Source organism: Gossypium hirsutum, unplaced genomic scaffold (assembly GCF_007990345.1).
Source record: "Gossypium hirsutum isolate 1008001.06 unplaced genomic scaffold, Gossypium_hirsutum_v2.1 scaffold_118, whole genome shotgun sequence".
Classification (NCBI taxonomy): domain Eukaryota; kingdom Viridiplantae; phylum Streptophyta; class Magnoliopsida; order Malvales; family Malvaceae; genus Gossypium; species Gossypium hirsutum.
In genome coordinates this window covers 21,421-39,863 of record NW_024402818.1, presented here as the reverse complement: position 1 = coordinate 39,863, position 18,443 = coordinate 21,421, and the positions used below count along the sequence as shown (strand labels likewise).

The 18,443-nt window shown below is 38.4% G+C and overlaps 1 non-coding gene across 1 annotated transcript; it reads left to right on the top strand.

The window, feature by feature from the left end:
- Positions 1-12,989: 12,989 nt before the first annotated feature.
- LOC121226322 (small nucleolar RNA R71) lies at positions 12,990-13,096 on the top strand. Its single transcript, XR_005924163.1, has one exon. It is a non-coding gene; the product is annotated as a small nucleolar RNA R71 (small nucleolar RNA).
- The last annotated feature ends 5,347 nt before the right edge of the window (positions 13,097-18,443 follow it).

Sequence of the window (18,443 nt, the reverse complement as noted above, 5' to 3'; positions counted from 1 at the left end):
CGACAAAAAAATAGTAAAGTCTAAGCCCTATACATGCCATATTCAAAAATATAAATCAAACTATACCAAATGCTTCAATTGATAGTGTGATCGATATCTCTAACTTCCTTTGGTCCTTGAGCTAGATAGGACACTATAAGAAAATGAAAAAGGAGAGGGAGTAAGCATAAAGCTTAGTAAGTTGCATATTAATAAATATACAACATAACTTTACCATTCACTAACCAGTATCATAATACACAAGTGGCATAAGCAAAACTTACTCATCAATATTCAATACACCTCATATAGCATATATTGAGCTCACATTTCATACATACCATATAGGTACCTGTACCAGTCACAACACGGTTATAATGTCCTTGTTAAGTTGAAATCATACTTTCACCGTTGAACCATTTAGAACATTATCAGATACTCATTTAGCCTCGAACATAGGGTCAGGTACCAATGCCATGTCCCAGATATGGCCTTTCACAAGTTCTAGCATATCTGTGCCGATGCCATGTCCCAGACATGGTCTTACACTGATACATCTCGTAGCCGATGCATGTCCCAGGCATGTCTTACACTGGCTTACGTCTCGAGGCTGATGCATGTCCTAGACATGTCTTACACTAGCACTCGTCTCAATGACGATGCCATATCCCAGACATGGTCTTACACTGGCTCTCATAATATGGCCGATGCATGTCCTAGACATGTCTTGCACTAGCTCACACAAGTGAGCCAAGCGTCATGGCATGAATATCCAATTTATTTCCACATGTTCAATCGGAAATTCTACTATCTCTATTCCCATCACATTTTATCATTTCCACAATCAAGCAATTTATGCTATAATAATTCCAATACAATTCAAATACATATATTATTAATGTAGTTGTACTATTTACATACAACTTACTTCGGATTACAAAATGTGACGACTAGTCGATTTAGTCAATTTGCTTGCTTTCCCCCTGTGTAGGTTCGAATTCGGTATTTTTTTATCTATAATAACAAAATGTACTTATTTAGTCACTAATTAAAATTAGCGAATCGAAAATTCATATCTTTGGTAAAACGACCATTTTGCCCCTAGACTTTGACAAAATAACCATTTTTCCCCTAGGCTCGAAAATTAATTTTTATCAAATTTCTTCTTATCTTAAGTCTAGCCGAACCCTTTTTACTCTTATAGCAACTCCAAATTCCCACTATATCACACATTTATCATCTATTTTACAACTTATGCAAAATAGTCCTTTTAGGTGTTTTCATGCTAACACCTTTCACAAAAGTTGTTTATTAGACACCCAAGACTTATTTTCTTCCTTAAAAAATCAGCAAATATTACAAATATTTTCATGGAAAAACCCTAAACTCCTAATCATTTTGCAAAATAGTACCCTCATTTGAAAGCTCATGTTTAAAGGGTCTCAAAAATGTAAAAATCATCAAGAAAAACTATCAAAATCACTTACTTATGAAGATTACAAGTTGCTAAAATTTTTAAGCTTTCAAACCCCTTCAATGGCTAATTTTTGATGGAGAAAGAAGATGAAAAAGGGATGATATCATCTTTCCTTTATTTACTCCTATTTTAGTCAAAATAAGCCACCTGACTTACCAGATTTTGAAAATTTGACCACCTTTGTCTCCTATGGCCGACCATTCCTCCCTAAAGGGTCTAATTTCCCTTTAAAGATTGCCAATTTACATTCTCCAGCTATTTGACACTTTTAGCTATCAATAGGACTTTTGCATTTTATGCGATTTAGTCCTTTTTCATAATTGGGCTCACAAACGTCACAATTAACTCACCAAATTTTTCATGCACTCCTAAAAACATGCTATAACATCTAAAATAAAAATAAAATAATTTTCTGACTTTTGATTTGTGGTTTCAAAACCACTGTTCCAACTAGCCCCAAAAATTGGGCTAGTAGATTTCTCTTCTTTAGGGATTTTCGTCCCTGAAAATCTTACCGGTGAATGAATTTGGGTATTGATCTCTGATGGTCTCCTCGGGTTCCCATGTGGCTTCCTCAACTCTATTTTTATGCCACAAAACTTTCACGAGTGCTATATTCTTATTCTTCAACTGTTTAACTTTTCGAGTCAAAATCGCTGCCTCTTCACCATTAGTCATGTCTGGATGAATCTCAACCTCTGTTGGCGCAATCACATGCGAAGGGTCTGATCTATATTAGTGTAGCATGGAGACATGAAACACGTCGTGAATCTTTTCCAATTCTGGTGGTAAAGCCAATCGATAGGCAACTGGCCCTACTCTCTCGGTAACCTCATAAGTTTTTATGAAACAAGGACTCATCTTGCCTCTTCTACCCAATCTGAGAACTTTCCTCCACGGGAATACTTTCAAAAACACTCGATCACCGACTTGAAATTCGATCTCTTTCCATTTTAAATCCGCATAGGATTTTAGCCTATCCAAGGCGGTCTTCAAATAGTCGTGAATCACTTTAAGTTTCTCTTCAGTCTCATTGACTAAATTGACCCTGTGAATCTGACTCTCTCTGAGTTCGGTCCAATATAAGGGCGTTCGACACTTTCACCCATACAAAGCCTCATAAGGCGTCATTTTCAGACTTTTCTGATAACTATTTTTTGTAGGCAAATTCAACCAATGGTTAGTACCTTTCCCAACTACCTTGAAACTCGAGGACACAACACCGCAACATGTCTTCTAAAATCTGAATCACTCTTTCCGACTGGAAGTTGGTTTGCGGGTGAAATGCCGTGCTAAAACTCAACTCTGTACCCAAAGCCTCTTGTAACTTTTTCCAAAACCTCGAGGTAAATCTCGGGTCCCTATCTGAAATAATTGACAGAGGTGCCCTGTGCAATCTCACAATCTCAGAAATGTATAAGTCAGCCAATCTCGCAAGGGAGTAGTCGGTACGCACTGGTATAAAATGTGCCAACTTCGTTAGCCTATCCACAAAAACCTAAACCACATCCTTTTTCTTCGGGGTTAATGGCAAACCCGTCATGAAATCTATAGTAATCCGATCTCACTTCCATTCGGGGACTTGATAGGCTGAAGTAGACTCGAAAGTACTTGGTGTTCAGCCTTCACTTGCTGACACACAAGACATTTGGAAACGAACTTGAAAATGTCTCTTTTCATTCCTGACCACCAATATATTTTCTTCAGGTCGTTGTATATTTTTACACTACTCGAGTGGATGGACAAACAACCACTATGTGCCTCTTGTACAATCTTCTATATAAGCTTATTGTCCTTGGGTACACAAACTCAATTTTTGAACATTATACATCCATCGGTATCAATACGAAATTCAGATTCATTTCTCGTCTCGCACTGAGCCATTTTAGGTTGCAACTCCTTATCACCTTTTTGAGCTTTACGAATCCCTTGTAGAAATGCCAGTTTACCTCTCAACTCTGCTAGAATCGAACCATCATTAGACACAGTCAACTGAGTATTCATGGCTTAAGGTAGACAATGACTTTCTACTTAAAGTGTCAGCGACTACATTCGCCTTTCTGGGTGATAGTCAATTATCAGCTCATAATCCTTTATTAGCTCTAACCATCGTCGTTGTCGTAGGTTCAAATCCTTCTGAGTCATCAAATATTTGAGACTTTTATGATCGGTAAATACTCAGAATTTCTTGCCCATACAAATGATGTCTCTAAATTTTCAACTCGAATATGATTGTGGCCAACTCTAAATCGTGCGTCAGGTAGTTTTTCTCATGAGGCTTCAGCTGTCTCGAAGCGTAAGCTATAACCTTACCTTCTTGCATAAGTACACACCCCAAACCATTCAAGGAGGCATCCCTATATATCACAAATGCCTTGCCCGACTCCGATTGCACTAACACTGGTGCTTCGGTCAACAAAGCCTTTAATTTCTTGAAACTCTGTTGGCACTTTTCAGTCCGTTCGAACTTGACATATTTTTACAGTAGCCTTATTATCGAAGTAGCTATCATGGAGAATCCGTTTACAAACCTTCTATAGCATCTGGCTAAACCTAAAAAGCTTCGAACCTCTGCCACATTCCTCAGCAGTTTCCACTCAACAACAGCCGAGATCTTGCTTGGGTCAAATCTAATCCCATCTCCCGACACGATGTGTCCTAAGAATCTAGCCTCTCTAAGCCAAAATTCACTCTTACTGAATTTGGAGTATAGTTTCTTATCTCTTAAAGTTTGTAAAACCGTTCTTAGATGCCCCGCGTGTTCACCCTCATCACGCGAGTAAATCAGTATATTATTGATAAAGACCACTACGAACTTATCCAAATACGGCCGAAAAATACAGTTCATCAAATCCATAAACACCGCTGGGCATTAGTCAAACCAAAGGGCATAACGAACTCATAATGCCTGCACCTCATCCGAAATGCAGTCTTCGGTACATCTTGCTATTTAACTCTTAATTGATAGTAGCCAGACCTCAAATCAATATTAGAAAACACATGGCTCCCTTCAACTATTCGAACAAATCATCGATCTTTGGCAAAGGATACTTGTTCTTCACAGTTACCTTGTTGAGCTGTCTATAGTCGATATATAACCTCATCGACCTGTCTTTCTTTTTCATAAAAAGTACCGGGGCACCTACGGTGAATAGCTTGGTCTCGCAAATCCCTTATCTGTTAACTTTTGTGATACGTGATATTCATGATAGGTTTTAAATATTTATAATGAATCGTTCTTGAAACTAACTATTATCACGATGAAGGCAAGTGTACCTATTGTATAGTTGTATAGCTTTAGCAAGACCGGATTGTCGAACCCAAAGGAACTAAAAGTACTAATAATGATTGTCTTTTTATTATCTAGCCTAAGAATAATGGGGTTTGTTTTAACAAGTTAATTAACTAAACTAAGAATTCACAGAAAATAGAATTGGGGAATTACTTTTGGAAAACTCGATTGATTGAGACAATACCTAAGGAAAAATCCATCTAGACTTCACTTGTTATTTGACTCTGAATCAGACGATTTAGTCATTTGAATTGATCCGTAGAAATCCTTAAGTTATATTATTATCTTTCTCGAGACTAACAACGTCTAACCCTAGGTTGAATAATTGAAATCTTTTTCTAATTAACTCCCTAGGGTTGCATTAACTCGATCTATGGATCCCCTTATTAGGTTTCACCCAAATCCGGCAAAATCTTGTCACCCTATCTCAAGGCACGCAACCAACTCCGCTTAATTATGACAAATGTACTCTTAGACAAGGTCTATTCCTCCTCTGAATAAGAGCTTAACTTGAGTCAATATCCTGGAATATCAAAAAAAAATTAAGAACACATAATTAAGAACAAGTCAAATATTTATCATACAATTCAAATAATAATAACAAGATCTGTCTTAGGTTTCATTCCCCTTAGGTATTTAGGGGTTTTAGTTCATAACTAAAAAGGTAAACATCTTAGAAAAATAATAAAAAAAACATAAAGAAAAATCTAAAATTCCTGAAGGGAAATTATGGGGAGATCTTCAGTCTTGATGATGAATCTGGCTTCTGAGATGGATCAATCGGCTTTCCTTGAGCAGTTCCCTGCTCCCCTTTGTGTGTGTGTTTTTCCTCCTCCTCTAGGGTGTATTTATAGGCTTTAAAATGCCTAAGAACCCTCAAAATTAGCCTTTTTCGAATTGGACTAAACTTAGGCTTGGTAGGAACACGCCTGTGTGACACGCCCGTGTGCGATTGCTTAAGGTCATGGTCAAGCCTGTTAAATAGGCACGGGCGTGTGGTCCACCCGTGTGAGTCATGCTTCAATTCTACCAAATTGACACGCTGTGTGGTCTGCCCGTGTGAGGAGGTCCAGGCCGTGTTGATTTTGAATGTTGGCCTATTTTCTCTGTTTTTGGCCCGTTTCTCGTTCCTTTCACTCTCCTATGCTCACCTAAGTATAAAAAATGAAATTAAGGCATTAGGAGCATCAAATTCACCAATTTTAAGGAAAAATCATCCATAGAATGTGCTAAGCATGGATAGAAATATGTATAAATTACGGTTTATCAAATACCCCCACACTTAAGCATTTGCTTGTCTTCAAGTAAAATCCTCAACTCATAATCAAAATAAATTCTTCTCAACTTATAATTTCTACCGATAATATCTCAAAATAATCCATAGGTAATCATACATTGAAAATTCAACTGAAAGAACATCAAAGTTTCACACATTCCAAGTTGAGCATTTTATCATGAAAACATAGGTGTCTCCCCTCATTTAAGTAATTACCTGTGATTCAAAATATAACAGAGTTTCACATCCTCACTAAAGATTCACTTAAATCACTCGAGATGTTTAAGGAAAATAAATGAAGCACTCAATAGTAAATAATGAAGAGTTATTACCATAGGCTTGCATGAAAATCAAATCTCCACCACTATAAATTGAGATGAAACATTAATCAAAAAGATCTTTAGAGGGTTGTAACGTGGCTTTGGTTAGAGGGTGTGGTCACAAACTGAAAGAAAGGGTTAGAATCGAGATTGAATTGAAAAATTTCCTAACTAGAAAAATGACTAGTCATCAGCTGCATACAACAGAGCTTTTTTCTCAGAATATGGAATTTAACTTCTTTAGCTCAGAAGATCACTACTACTAATATGTATACATGTATATATATATTTTAAGAACACATAATTACAAAATAGAATAAAACATAGCTAAGCAATTATTCCAACTTAAATTTGACAAAAATAGGGATCAAATTAATTTATGGGTTTCAACAATAATGAGTTATGGGTTAATATCGAGGGTAAATCAATGAATGGTTGTTAGGCTCAAGGGGGTTCACTAAGGGTTAATTGTGAAGGTAGGCTTTTATGAGTGAGTGGGCTAAACCTAAGTGCCTTTATCATTTTGACATATCAAATCAAATGGTGTGGTCTTGACATGCATAATCAAGCAAGTTCTAAAATAACAATTCAATACTGAAGCACTCATAATGAAAGTGAGCATGAAAGAAATAATAGATGCTCTAAAGGCTCATGATCTCATAAAAATTATGGCTTTTTGATGTTTAAACTTGTGAATTCCAACTCAAGATAATACCTAAACTTAGGGAAACAACCTAAAAATTTTTAGTTCTTCAAAAATCAACTTACCATGCTTGATTCCCTAATTTCTTAAAGTTTAAACAATCACTACATAATTGCCTATGTTTTAATTCAAGATATATCAATAAAAGTCATAAATCAATCAAAATTTATCCTAAACATGATATGAGAGCTTTTCAAGAGAATAAGACAATCATTCAGGGATTTTTCTGATAGTGAAATGAATACCCCTCACAGTTAAGATGTACATTGCCCTTAATGTACAAAGATAGGTATATAGAAAAGAATATAAAAATAAGATAGGGAGAGAAGTGAAACTTCTTGAGTGATGAATGAATTTCCTTGAACTGGAGTTTTGGAGAATAATCGATGTGAGGGTGGAACAGGATACTCCGGCAGTGGTAGAGGTTCATTAGTCCATAAGTCCTACTCCAAAAGAATATTATCTCAGGTAGTAGCTATGGTCGTGGTCGAGCAGGACATGACAGTCGTGGAGAACCTTTCCCAGTGGAGTTTCAAGTTCTTGAGTAACAGTGAGCTTTGGAGCTCTTTCTGACTGTGAGCAAATCAGGAATTCTTTAAGAGGTATACTGAAGCATAATTACTCGTAATGAAATAACCGAAGAATAGAAATTGTAAAAACTCAAGATGAAATAGTATTAAAAGGAAATAAAATAAAAAATAATAATTTCAAAATATATAGATAAAAATAAAATAAAATAAATAATAAGTGTTTATAAAGAAATTGGGGCACACGGCCGTGGGGCACGCCCGTGTGCTCTAGCCCGTGCGTTTCGTATTTTTTGAAATTAGGCGCATTGGTGTACACGACCATGTTGCACGGCCCTGTCGATCTCCGTTCGCTTCTCCTACGCCCGTGTAGGAAGGCGCACGCCCATGTTAAATTGACAGGTTTAACCACGGTTTCAAAACACGGGCATGTTGCACGCCCGTTTATTTTGGTAGTTTCGCCCACGGCCATGGCTACTTATCGCATCCCGTGTTGGGGAAGAAATTTTTCCCTATTTTCACACGGCCGTATCACACGACTGTGTTGCATCCCGTGGTATGTGCACGGCCTACGACACGCTCGTATGCTTGGCCGTGTGGTTTTGAAAAGCCTGTGCTCAATGATTTGGTTAGTATGTTAGATTTTAAAAACTAAAATTTAAAGAAAGTAATATTGTTAGTGCTCGGGTTTCCTCCAGAGAAGCGCTTATTTAAAGTCTAAGCTAGACTTTACCGTGTGAGTATACTTAAGGAGATTTATGGAGTCGTAGCTCCTCCCTATCATCTTTAAATTTCTCACCATTGTAAGGTTTGAGGCGATGTCCATTTACTTTGAAAGTACCTTGCGATGGGTGACTTATTTCTACGGTGGCATATGGGGAAACTGTTTTGACTACGAACGGACCTGACTATCATGATTTAATCTTCCTAGGGAACAATTTGAGTCTCGAGTTATTTAATAGTACAAGATCTCCAACTTCAAATTGTTTATTTTGTTTTAATCGAGCATCGTGGCGTCATTTTGTTTCTTCCTTGTATAGTCTTGAATTTTCATATGCATAGGTTCGCCATTCGTCTAACTCGTTTAACTGCATCAACCTGTTTTCACCTGCAAGTTTGGGATCAAAGTTTAGAAATTTTATAGCCCAGAATGCTTTGTGTTCTAACTCAAATGGTAGATGACAAATTTTTCCATAAACGAGTTTGTATGGTGATGTTCCTATGGGGGTTTTAAAAGCAGTTCTATAAGCCCATAATGCGTCATCTACTTTCATTACCCAATATTTCTTGTTTAATCCTACCGTATTTTCTAGGATACGTTTAAGTTCTCGATTTGCCACTTCAACTTGGCCACTAGTTTGAGGGTGGTAAGGGGTAGCTGTTCGGTGGAAAAATCTATATTTCTTGAGGGTCTTTTCAAATTGGGCGTTACAGAAATGAGTCCCCCTATCGCTGATGATTAATCTAGGTGTTCCAAATCGAGAGAAAATTTTTTTAAGGAAACGTACCACTACTCTAGCATCATTTGTAGGCAGAGCTTGGGCTTCAACCCATTTAGACATATAATCGACAGCTACTAAGATGTATTTATTTCCAAATGAACTAGGGAATGGACCCATGAAGTCGATACCTCAAACATCAAATATTTCACATGAAAGCATATATGTCCGAGGTATTTCATCACGGCTAGAGATATTACCTGTCCTTTGACATTTGTCACAAGAAATAACGTACCTGTTGGCATCTTTGAATAAGGTGGTCCAATAAAAACCTGATTCAAGTATTTTATGTGCAGTCTTATTTCCACCATAATGTCCTCCAGCTGGTCCTGAGTGGCAATGTTCCAAAATTTTTAATGCTTCTGTTCTTGTAACACATCACTGAATGACTCGATCTGCACATATACAGAAAAGAAAATAATCTTCCCAAAAGTAGTTTTTCACATCAGTAAAGAATCGTTTCTTTTGCTGATGTGTCAACCCTTTTGAGATAACGTTAGCGGCAAAAAAATTCGCGATGTCTACAAACCAAGGTACCTCTGAGTCAGAAAAAGCAAAAAAATATTCTTCAGGGAACGAATCATTTATTTCCACTTCATCTAGCTCTTTAGTATTTGAATTTTCAAGCCTGGATAAATGATCAGCTACGAGATTTTCTGCTCCTTTCTTATCTTGAATTTCCAAGTCGAATTCCTGCAATAGCAAAATCCATCGAATGAGACGAGGTTTTGCATCAATCTTAGTTAACAGATAGCGAAGGGCAGAATGGTCAGTATAAATGAAAACTTTAGACAATGTTAGATATGGCCTAAATTTATGAATGCAAAAACCACAGCTAACAATTCTTTCTCCGTGGTAGTGTAGTTCTTCTGTGCGGCTGTTAAAGTTTTGCTAGCATAATAAATAGGTTGAAAGTGCTTGTCCCTTCGCTGTCCCAAAACTGCACCTACTGCAAAGTCACTCGTATCACACGTTAGTTCAAAAGGTAAATTCCAATCAGGTGCTATTATAATTGGAGCATTAATCAATTTATCCTTTAGAGTATTAAACGCTTCTAAACATTCCTGATCAAAACTAAAGAGCACATCTTTTCTAGTAATTTGGTCAAAGGCTTAGCTATTTTAGAAAAATCTTTAATAAATCTTCTATAAAACCCAGCATGTCCTAAAAAACTTCTAATAGCCTTAACTGAACTAGGAAGAGGTAATTTTTCAATGATTTTGACTTCAAATTTATCAACCTGAATCCCTTTACTAGAAATTTTATGTCCTAGCACAATACCTTCTTGAACCATAAAGTGACATTTTTCCCAGTTAAGCACAAGGTTCGTTCCCTCACATCTTATTCAAACTCGTTTTAAATTTTTAAGGCAAAGATGGAAAGAGTTACCAAATACCGAGAAATCATCCATAAATACCTCCATGATATCTTCTATGAGTTTGTCAAAGATGGCCATCATGCAGCGCTGAAACGTGACAGGAGCATTACATAATCCAAAGGGCATCTTCGATAAGAAAATGTACCGTATGGACATGTGAATGTCATTTTTCCCTGATCTTCAAGAGCTATTGGGATTTGAAAATAGTCAGATAGTCCGTCTAAGAAGCAGTAGTACATGTGCCCTGATAGTCTTTCCAACATTTGGTCAATGAATGGTTAGGGGAAGTTATCTTTCCTCGTGGCATCATTTAGCTTCCTATAGTCAATGCAAACTCTCCAACCTGTGACTGTCCTAGTTGGAATTAGTTCATTCTTCTCATTGGCTACCACAGCCATGCCTCCTTTCTTAGGAACAACCTGCACTAGACTTACCCAAGAACTGTCAGAAATAGGATAAATAATTCCAGCATCTAAAAGTTTAATTACCTCAGCTTTAACAACTTCCTTCATGTCGGGGTTCATCGTCTTTGAGCTTACACACATGGTTTATTTTCATCTTCCATTAAAATTTTGTGGGTGCAAAAAGAAGGGCTGATCCCTTTAATGTTAGAAATTTTCAAAGCTATGGCCTTTTTATGTTCTTTTAATACTTAGGTTAATTCCTCTTTCTCCTTGGGTTGCAAGTTAGATGCAATAATAACTGGTAATGTAGAATTATTTCTGAGGAATGCATATTCCAAGTGGTTTGGTAATTGTTTGAGTTCCAGTTTGGGAGGTTCTTCAATAGAGGGTTTTTGCTTAAAATCATTGTTCCCTTTAATGTCCTCATATTTTTCTTGTCTTTGAGAAGCTTCATTGAAGTTCAGTTTAGCTTTTATTTTACCTGTCTCAGAATCATCGTCATCTATCTCCTCTCCTTCGGCATGGCACAGTTCCAACGTGTCCTTATGTATGATTTCCTGAAAAGAATCTTGAGCAGCATGATCAATAGAGTCAATAAAATAACATGAGTCATCCTGTTCCCTAGAAAATCTTATGGCATCATAAATTTTAAAAACGATTTCTTCGTCACCTATTTTAAGTACCATTTTACCATCACCTACATCAATAACAGCCCTAGCAGTGGCTAAAAATGGACGCCCTAAGATTAAAGGCACTTCAACATCTTCATCCATATCAAGCATAACGAAGTCAACAGGGAATATAAATTTATCTACTTTTACAAGTATGTCCTCTATAATACCCCTAGGATATTTAACAAATCTATCAGCTAGTTGAATACTCATCCTAGTGGGTTTAGGTTCCCTAAGACCAAGTTGTTTAAACATTTTATATGGCATCAAATTAATGCTAGAACCTAAATCAGCTAGTGCCTTGTCAACGTTAAAACTACCAATTAAGCAGGGTATAGTAAAACTTCTTAGATCTTTTAGTTTGGTTGGCAGTTTGTTTTGGAGTATAGCCGAGCATTCCTCGTTAAGTTCCACTGTAGATAAGTCTTCAAACTTCCTTTTGTTTGTTAGGAGCTCCTTTAAAAATTTTGCGTATGTAGGCATCTACGATATAGCTTCAACAAAAAGTAAGTTAATATGTAGTTGATTAAAAAGTTCAAGGGATTTACCAAATTGTGCATTTATGCGGTATTTCTTCAACTTTTCTGGGTATGGAATTGGTGGTTTATATTCCTTCGGTATTGGATTGTCATTGCTTTCGGGTTTTACCTCTTCTCCTTTGCTTCTGTCAGCTTTTTGTTGTGGCTTCTTTTCTGATTCAGCTAACACTTTCCCACTCCTTAGTGTAACTGCTTTCACATGTGCTTCTGGATTGGGTTCGGTGTTACTAGGTAGATTTCTTGGTGCTATTTTGAAAATCATCTTAGCCAGTTGTCCAATTTGAGTTTCGAGCCCTTGGATCGATGCTTATTGATTTTTGAGTGCTGTCTCAGTATTCTGAAAATGAGTTTCTGACACCGAGATGAATTTGGTTAGCATCTCCTCAAGGTTCAGCTTCTTTTCTTACTGGTAAGGTGGTTGTTGAAAACCCGGAGGATGTTGTGGCCTTTGATTTCCTTGAATGCCCTACGAGAAATTGGGATGGCTCCTCCAACTTGCATTATAAGTGTTCTATATGGGTTATTTTGGGATCTAGAGTTATTGTTACCCATATATTGGACTTGTTCCTCCTCGATGCTAGGGTTGAAGGGTTGATATTTTGTGTATGCTCCTCCTCTATTCGAATCGCACCTCATCACTGGATGTACCTGAGTAGAACCACACAAACTGTCAATCTTTTTATTTAAGAGTTCTACTTGGTTAGATAGCATAGTAACCGCGTCGAGGTTGAAAACACCGGTTACTTTCGTCGGCTTTGTTCTCATAACTTGCCACTGATAGTTATTCTATGACATCTCCTTAATAAATTCATAAGCGCCTCAGGTGTCTTATAATTGATAGTTCCTCTAGTGGCTGCATCAATCATCTACCGAGTTGAAGGATTCAGGCCATTATGGAACGTTTGAACCTGTAGCCAAAGCGGTAACTCATGGTGAGGGCATCTTTTTAAAAGGTCCTTGTATCTCTCCCATGCATCATAGAGTGTTTCTAAATCCATCTACACAAAAGAAGAGATATCATTACGTAATTTGGCTGTTTTAGCCAGTGGAAAATATTTTAATAAAAAATTTTCAGTCATTTGTTCCCAAGTAGTGATTGACCCTCGTGGTAACGAGTTCAACCATTGTTTAGCCTTATTTCTTAACGAAAATGGAAACAACCAAAGGCGAATGGCGTCATTAGAAACACCATTAATTTTGAAGGTATCACAAAATTCTAGGAAATTTGCCAAGTGAGCGTTGGGATCCTCGTCCTACAAACCATCAAACTGAGTAAACTGTTGTGTCATTTGAATTGTGTTAGGTTTCAGTTCAAAATTATTTGTTGCAATAGTAGGTCTAACTATACTTGATTCAGTTCCTGTTAAATTAGGTTTAGCATAATCATACATAGTTCGCGGAGCAGGATTTTGATCAATAGCAATTGCAGGAGGTAGCAAATTTTCTTGGTTTTCAGCCATCTCCCCGGTTGTGGTTTGAATATCGTCCTCTTTCTCGTTCTCTGTGTATCTTAAGCTTCGCCTTATTTCTCTTTGGTTTCTGTGAACTATGCGATCGATCTCATTGTCAAAAAGTAATGGTCCTGACGGGTTTCTTCTAGTCATAAACTATAAGAACCTGCCAGAAAAAGGGAAAAGAAAGAATTAGTAATAAAAATTAGAATAAAATTTAAATTTCAGTAAAAGTAAATGGCTAAAGTAATAAAAATCGAGTGTTCCTAATATCTTAGTTCCCCGGCAACGGTGCCAAAAACTTGATACGTGATATTCATGACAGGTTTTAAATATTCATAATGAATCGTTCTTGAAACTAACTATTATCACGATGAAGGCAAGTGTACCTATCGTACAGTAGTATAGCTTTAGCAAGACCGGAGTGTCGAACCCAAAGGAACTAAAAGTACTAGTAATGACTGTCTTTTTATTATCTAGCCTAAGAATAATGGGGTTTGTTTTAACTAGCTAATTAACTAAATTAAGAATTCACTGAAAATAGAATTGGGGAATTACTTTTGGAAAACTCGATTGATTGAGACAATACCTAAGGAAAAATCCACCTGGACTTCACTTGTTATTTGACTCTGAATCGGACGATTTATTCATTTGACTTGATCCGAAAAAATCCCTAAGTTATATTATTATCTCTCTCGAGACTAACAACGTCTAACCCTAGGTTGAATAATTGAAATCTCTTTCTAATTAACTCCTTAGGGTTGCATTAACTCGATCTATGGATCCCCTTATTAGGTTTCACCCTAATCCGGCAAAATCTTGTCACCCTATCTCTAGGCGCACAACCAACTCCGCTTAATTATGACAAATGTACTCTTCGACAGGGTCTATTCCTCCTCTAAATATGAGCTTAACTTGAGTCAATACCCTGGAATATCAAAATAAGAATTAAGAACACATAATTGAGAACAAGTCAAATATTTATCATACAATTCAGATAATAACAAGAAGATCTGTCTTATGTTTCATTCCCCTTAGGTATTTAGGGGTTTTAGTTCATAACTAAAAAGGTAAACATCTCAGAAGAATAATGAATACAAAGAATAAAGAAAAACCCAAAACTCCTGAAGGGAAATTGAGGGGAGATCTTCAGTCTTGATGATGAATCTGGCTTCTGAGATGAATTAATCGGCTTTCCTTGAGCAGTTCCCTGCTTCCCTCTCTCTGTGTGTGTTTTTCCTCCTCCTCTAGGGTGTATTTATAGGCTTTAGAATGCCTAAGAACCCTCAAAATTGGCCTTTTCTGAATTGGACTAAACTTGGGCTCGGTAGGAACACACCCGTGTGACACGCCCGTGTGCGATTGCTTAAGGCCGTGGCCAAGCCTGTTAAATAGGCACGGGTGTGTGGTCCACCCGTGTAAGTCGTGCCTCAATTCTGCCAAATTGACATGGCTGTGTTGTCTGCCCGGCTGTGTTGTCTGCCCGTGTGAGGAGGTCCAGGCCATGTTGATTTCGTACATTGGCCCATTTTCTCCGTTTTTGGCCCGTTCCTCGTTCCTTTCACTCTTCTATGCTCACCTAAGTATAAAACATGAAATTAAGGCATTAGAAGCATCGAATTCACCAATTTTAAGGAAAAATCATCCATAAAATGTGCTAAGCATGGGATAGAATTATGTATAAATTACGGTTTATCATCTTGCAATTGTGCCTTCAACTCTTTAAATTTCGTCGGAGCCATCCTATATAGAGTGATCGAGATAGGTGTCATACCAGAGACCAACTCGATACCAAATTCAACTTCCCTAATTGGAGCTAATTCGGACAACTCTTCCGGGAACACATCTATAAACTCACAAAGCAATGGTATAGATTCAATCTTCGACTCAGACACTCGAGTATTCAGCACAAAAGTTAGATCAGCCTCATATCCTTTCCTTAAATACTTTTCAACAGTTAAAGACGATGTTATCACGGGAAAGTTATCCGATTCATCTGGCCCAACTCGAAGAGTATTCCTATCTTCACATTTTAACCCAATAACTTTTCTCCCACAGTCCACTATGACACCATGAGAAGTCAACCAATCCATCCCAAGGATTATATCAAATTCATTAAAAGAAAATAACATCAAGTTAGCCAGAAAAAAATGACTTTTAATTGTCAAAGGACAATTTCTACACACTTGGTCCACTAGAACATGTCTACCTAAAGGGTTGGACACTTTTATCACAAATTCAGTGGACTATACTAGCATGTTCATATGGGATATCAATTCCATTCAAATATAAGAGTGGTAGACCCCGGGTCAATTAAAGCAACAATAGACAGATCATAGATAGAGAAGGTACCCGTGATCACGTCGGGAGACTTTTCCTCTTCACGGGCATGAATGGCGTAAGTCCTCGCAAGCGCCCTACCCTCGAACCTCACTACAGCATCTCTTGGCATACCTTTACTAATAGCCTCACTTCCAGGGTTCTTTTGTGGTCTACCCCTCAAAGAAGCACTACTTGCTCTCATATCTTACTTTTTCTCTTTGTCATCAAGCTCAGGATAGTCTCGGATGAAGTGGTCAATGACCCACATTTGAACACCCTCTTTCTTTGCCTCGACATTCGCTGAAATGACACCTACCACATTGTGGACATTTTGGTTTATTTGGCCGAACATTATTGACACTCGTGACGGAAGGGGTCTGGGCTCTAGAAGTTGTGTTCTGCTGGTTCTTGTTTCTATTCGAGAACCCCACCTAAGCATTCGATCGGGTAGTGAATTCATTAGATTTCTTGGATGAGGACTGATGCGATTTCCCCATCTATCTTTTCCTTGAATCGCGTGACTCAATAGTCGCCTTTCTCCTCTCTTTAACCAACTCTTCTACTTTGCATGCTCTCTCAACGAGTGCCACGAATTCCCTTATCTCTAAAATGCCCATAAATACTCAGATATCCTCATTTAGACCATCCTCAAACCTTTTACACATGGTGGCTTCTGAGGACACGCACTCCCATGCATACTTACTGAGTCTCACAAACTCACGCTCATATTCCGGCACTGTCTTACTATATTGCTTCAACTCTAAAAATTCCTTCCTTTTTTTATCCATTAATCTCTGGCTAATGTACTTCTTTCGGAACTCTTCCTGGAAGAATTTCCAAGTTACTCTCTCTCTCAGTATAACGGACATGAAAGTATTCCATCATTGGTAGGCCGAGTCTCTTAGGAGTGACACTACACACTTCACGCACTCTTCAGGCGTGTATGATAGTTCATCAAATTCTCTGATGGTATTCTCCAACCAAAACTCTACTCTCTCCGGGTCGTCATCTATTTTGGCTCGAAATTCCTGGGCCCCTTGCTTCCGGATCTTGTCTATCGGAGGTTTCTCCCTCCTAAACATGTCTACTTCTTATGGAGCTACGGGAGCATACTGAGGAATTAGAGGAGGTGGGGGAGGTGGAGTGTTTGGATTTGCACGAACGAACTCCGTGTACTTAGCATCCATCATTTGGAGGTAGGCTTCTTTAGCCCCTCCGTCTTGGCTCATAGTCACGGGCTCACCCTCAACTGGCTCAGTCCCTTTAGTGAGAGCCGGCGTGTTACTCTCTACGTCAGCCGACGTGTTAAGTATACCATCATTGGTAGGCCGAGTCTCGTAGGAGTGACACTGCACACTTCACGCACTCTTCAGACGTGTATGATAGTTCATCAAATACTCTGATGGTATTCTCCAACCAAAACTCTGCTCTCTCCGGGTCATCATCTATTTTGGCTCGAAATTCCTGGGCCTCTTGCTTCTGAATCTTGTCTATCGGAGGTTTCTCCCTCCTAAACATGTCTGCTCCTTGTGGAGCTACGGAAGCATACTGAGGAATTGGAGGAGGTGGGGGAGGTGGAGTGTTTGGATTCGCACGAATAAACTCTGTGTACTAAGCATCCATCATTTGGAGGTAGGCTTCTCTAGCCCCTCCGTCTTGGCCCATAGTCACGGGCTCACCCTCAATTGGCACAGTCCCTTCAGTGAAAGCCAACATGTTACTCTCTATGTCATCCTCCGTAGCTCTATCAAGATCCATTTACTATATGAAAATACAACTTATAATCGTCAAGAGTCGTCAATCTATCAATATACTGTTATGGCATGTATAGCTAGACTCGTACTCATGCTAGGTTAGTCTTAAAACTGACTAAAACATAGCTCTGATACCACTAAATGTAACACTCCATACCCATAACCTACGTCGAAGCAGAATACGAGGTTTTACCTAACTCGATCTTATGCACACAAACGTTTCCCAAGTCACCAAGACTTTGTCCAATTTAGAACTTTTTCAATTTCTACTTTAAACTTCTTATTATGGGCCTACGAGCCCCAAATCGACCATTGAAAACTATTCGGGATCAACCTAGGTCCTTAAACCATCTATAGAAAATTTGACATTGAAACAGGGCACATGCTCGTATAGAAGGGCAACACGCCTGTGTGGCCATTTCAACATGGCCATGTTGATGGCCCGTGTAGCTCACACGGCCTAAGCAATATAGGGACACGCCCATGTCCTCCACCAATGTGAAATTAATTCTAAATGAACACCTACAGGGGTTTTCATATAGCCTGGCACATACCAGTGCCCCTGGCCCGTGTCCTTCACACGGTCATGACATGCTCGTGTCTTAGCCCGTGTGCAAAAACATAGACATTTTGTTTCTAACGTCAGCATCCTTAAAATGTCACATGGCCAAAACACATAGGCCTTTGCTAGGCCGTGTCCATCACATGACTGAGACACACGGCCGTGTCTTTACCCGTGTGTTTACTACCATGCATACTGATTTGAAAATTTTACACGCAGGGGACACACGGCTGGACCACCGCCCATGGGGCAAACAGTGTGTCACACACGGCCTAGACACACGCTGGTG